The following is a 4,278-nucleotide window of genomic DNA, read 5'->3' on the forward strand; positions in this document are numbered from 1 at the left end:
CATGGTCTACCTCACAGAAATTCCTATCCTAGAAGTTTTTACTCCTCACTCTGTTAAAGGGCAATCAAATTCTCTATTGATTATAATTTTTTTTTCACATATATACTGATAATCACTATTTATAACAAAGATCCTAAACTGAAAGATCCTGAGGCACATCCAGAATCATGGCCAAAAGACTCTAGAGCTTGTAGCAGAGTAAGCATGCCACATACAAACTGGTTTATCCCTCTCACCCAGGGCCCTGACTTGGTTGTTCAAGGGAAGTGTGTGCTCACTGTAGTACAGATGACAGAGTGAACCCCTGCCCAGAGCAACTCAGATAGCAGAGAACATTCCCCAACTGTCCCTAAAGCATCAGCCGAGAAGGAACCAGGTTCTTGGCAGTAAACGATGGTAGATCAAACCAGGTCATTTGAAAAGAGTTCACAAAGTAATGATTTTCAAGAGTGTACGGAAGCCTTAGGAAATCCATCAGGGAGAGGGTGGTACCCCTGGGCAGTATTTGGGAAAAAAAGGTGCTCTAGTCAGACTCATGACGATCCTGCTACTCATGGGGACCCCATGTTTGTCAGGATAGAATTGTGCTCCATAGGATTTTCATCTTTAGAAATAGATCACCAGGCCTTTCTTCCAAGGCACCTCTGAGCGGATTCAAACTGCCAACCTTTCCATTAGCAGTTCAGAATGTTAAACAATTGCACCACTACGGCAACCAGGGCAGTATTAGCAGCACATAACTACCCCAGACTGAAGGACAAAGGGAAAAAGTAACTTTTGGAACTCAGAGAAGGTGGCTGTATGGTGAAGGCTGCCTGGCAGGAGCTGTGGTCTTCCAGTTGGAGACAAGGCAACGAAGGCAAGGAATTAAAATTTTCTCAGACTGCTCTCCCTATGAGCTCTTGCCAGTGCCTCTCAGGGGCACGGGAGCCCTAGCGACACCACCATATGGATCTGCTCCTAGGGCACAGAGAAGATGGAGAGTGAGTCTGGAGGAGCAAACAGAAGATATTCAGCATAACCTGCAGTTTTTCTCCCCTTTTGGTCAAAGGGTTATAATCTAGGCTGGGCCTCTCCAGAATCTGAAAAATGTACTTTTTCTACCCCACAAAGTTTGGCTCTGCTTTCTGATATAAAGAGAACATTTTGAACAGAAATTTGAATGGGCTTCATTGTGATTTCTGGTAAGACATTGTGCAACTTCAATCTTTTCTCCATTTATTGTGATGTGGCTTATTGATCTCAAACCAAAACCTTCTGCACTGTAGCTACAGATCAGGTAATAACTTGGGAGAACAGCCCATAATGATTCCTTAGTCTATTCTAGAGATTTTACTAACACCTGGCTGCCTATAATTATTGTAGCCAGTACAAATTTCACAGTTACTGACTCAAGTGTGCAAAAAACGTAATTTTCTCTTTTCTCCCATAATTGAGTGTAATTTGAGCCTTGAGCCTCCATTCTGCCTCAAAGCAGAGAAAATTCAATCTATTCACTTTCAAATAAGCTCTTTCAGATTCAGTCATTTCTTAGTCAATTGAAGTTTATAATTTATTCACAATTGGGTTTAAAGTTCTATTTTTTTTTTTTTCTTCACTTTCCCCCTATTTTCTGGAATTGAATCTAAGCTCTCAATGACTTTTCCAAGGAGCACACTTTTTGACTCTGAGCATAGTGGATGTCAACCCATTGCTGTCAAGTCAATTCTGACTCATGGAGACATATATATCACACAGTAGAACTAGTGGCCTGCCATGTTGCTTGATAATCTTGAGACTGTGCTGTTTTATTTGTCAACTTTGGGTTTGTCAGCCTCAGCAGCCAGCAGCTGCCTAAGTTAAGAGACAACTCCCACCCCACTGGGCTGGGAGCAAGAGGCAGAGCTGAAGGCCAAGGATGAGGGGCTTTCACCCAGCCTGTAGAGGCTGTACTTTGAACTCAGACTTCTAGTCTTCTAAACTGTAAGGAGCTCTGGTAGCATAGTGCCTAGGGCAATTGACTGCTAACCAGAAGGCTGGCGGTTCAAACCCACCAGCCACTCCTCGGAAGGAAGTTTGGGCGATTTGCTTCCATAGTGATACTGCCTTAGAAACCCAAGGAGGGGTCGCTATGAGTCGGGTCCGACTCAATGGCAAAATAACAACAAGAAGAACAAACTGTAAGAGAAAAAATTCCTGTTTGTTAAAGCCATCCACTTTTACAAAAAGACTCACTGCCGTCAAGTTGGATCCCACTCACAGTGACCCCTCCTTGGGTTTCCGAGGCAGTATCTCTACGGAAGTAGATTGCCCAATCTTCCTTCCAAGGAGCGGCTGCTGGTGGGTTTGAACTACGCCACCAGTCCATGGTATTTTCAGTATTCTTCACCCACACCACAATTCAAATGTATCAATTCTTCCTCCATCTTCCTTATTCATTGTCCAGCGTTCACATGCATAGGAGGCTATTGAAAAGACAGTGGCTTGGGTCAGGCATACCTTAGTCTTTAAAGTGACATCTTTGCTCTTTAATACTATAAAGAGGTCTGTTGCAGCAGATTGGCCTAGTGTAATACATTATCTGATTTCTTGATGGCTGCTTCCAGGAACATTGTCGATCCCAGTAAAATGAAATCCCTGCAACTTCAATCTTTTCTCCATTTATTGTGATGTGGCTTATTGATCTCAAACCAAAACCAAACTCAATGCCATTGAGGCAATTTTGACTCATAGTGACCCCTCTTTGGGTTTCCAAGGCAGTATCTCTATGGAAGTAGATTGCCCAGCCTTCCTTCGAAGGAGTGGCTGGTGGGTTTGAATCTCCGGCCTTCTGGTTAGCAGTTAGATGCCTTAGGGACTACACCACCAGAGCTCCCACTTATTGGTCTAGTTGTAAGGATTTTTGTTTTCTTTATTTTGAGGTGTAAGCCACACTGAAGACTGTAATCTTTGGTCTTCATCAGTAATGTGGACTTTAGTTAATAATAATGCATCAATATTGAGTCATTAATTATAATAGATGCACCATACTAGTGTAAGCTGTTAATAACACGGGAAACTGGGTGCCTGCCCGATATATGGGTATTCTCTGTATCTCTGCTCAATATTTTTTTTGGTAAATCTAAAGCTGTTCTATAAAACAAAGTATATCAATTTCTAAAAAATGTTTGTACTTTCTTGGAACTTATCCTGAGAAAATAATCACACCTCTTTGCTGCATCTACTGTAAGAATGAAGACTATTCTCAGCAATCAGACTGTTGACATTCCACAAAAAGTCAACATCCCTCCGAAGGGACACAAAGATAATATGAAGGGTCCCATAGGAACCTTATGGAGGGACTTCAATCACATCAGTGTAGAACTCAGTCTCTTTGGAAAGAAAAAGAAGAGGCCCTGTGTTAAGAAATGGTGGGAAAATAGAAAAGAATTAACTACAGTTTGCACTATCTGTAGTCATGGACAGAAAATGATCAAGGGTGTTACATTGGGCTTCCCTTACAGGATGAGGTCTGTGTATGCTCACTTCCCCATCAGCATCGTTGTTCAAGAGAGTGGGTCTCTTACTGAAATCTGAAACTTCTTGGGTGAAAAATACATTCATAGAGTTAGATGAGGCCAGCTATTGCTTGTTCTCAAGCCCAGAGAGAGTTAATCCTTGAAGGAAACAACATTGAATTTGTATCAGCAAGCCAGGACAGTTAAAAACAAGAGGATCCAAAAATGTGGGGATGGTATCTATGTCTTTGAAAAAGGAACCAAACAACAGACTGATGAGTAAGATCTAAGGGTTAGGACTTCTGATAAGATGGAGGAATAGGCAAATAAGTGACACAGACCTTCTTCAACAAAGAAAAGAAAAACCAATTGACAGAGATACAGAAGACAATCCTGGAGCCTTGAGCTTTCAAGGGAATTATACAGAAGTGGATTAGGTCCCAAGCAGTGGAAAAACCTGAACGAAAACAGTGAGTATAGAGACAGTTAGAGCTGCAGACTGTCAGCTACTCTGACAGAACCAACAGCCTGAATATTTCCAGGTGGTGTTGGGACCTGAGAATTGACCTAAAGATCAATCCTGGTCACCAAGGGCTGCAGGGATGAATGTGCTGGTGGCCTGTGATAAGGAAGGGAAACAGCGAGGAGGGAGACAATCTGAGCTGTTGACTTTCCACTGTCTGGAGGGTGCAGCCATATTGATTGTTTACACGTGGCAGCCATTTTGGAAATTGAAAGTGATTAAGGGTGCGGCCATTTGAATATTTATAAGCAGCATCCATTTTGGATATTTAAAGTGACC

The 4,278-nt window shown here is 42.3% G+C and overlaps 1 pseudogene; it reads left to right on the forward strand.

Annotated features, from left to right (window-relative positions):
• The first annotated feature begins 3,210 nt into the window (after window positions 1-3,210).
• LOC103195283 lies at window positions 3,211-3,759 on the forward strand (annotated as a pseudogene).
• Window positions 3,760-4,278: the final 519 nt, after the last annotated feature.

This window comes from Orycteropus afer, unplaced genomic scaffold (genome assembly GCF_000298275.1).
Source record: "Orycteropus afer afer isolate SDZICR_OR568_19922 unplaced genomic scaffold, OryAfe1.0 scaffold00054, whole genome shotgun sequence".
Classification (NCBI taxonomy): domain Eukaryota; kingdom Metazoa; phylum Chordata; class Mammalia; order Tubulidentata; family Orycteropodidae; genus Orycteropus; species Orycteropus afer.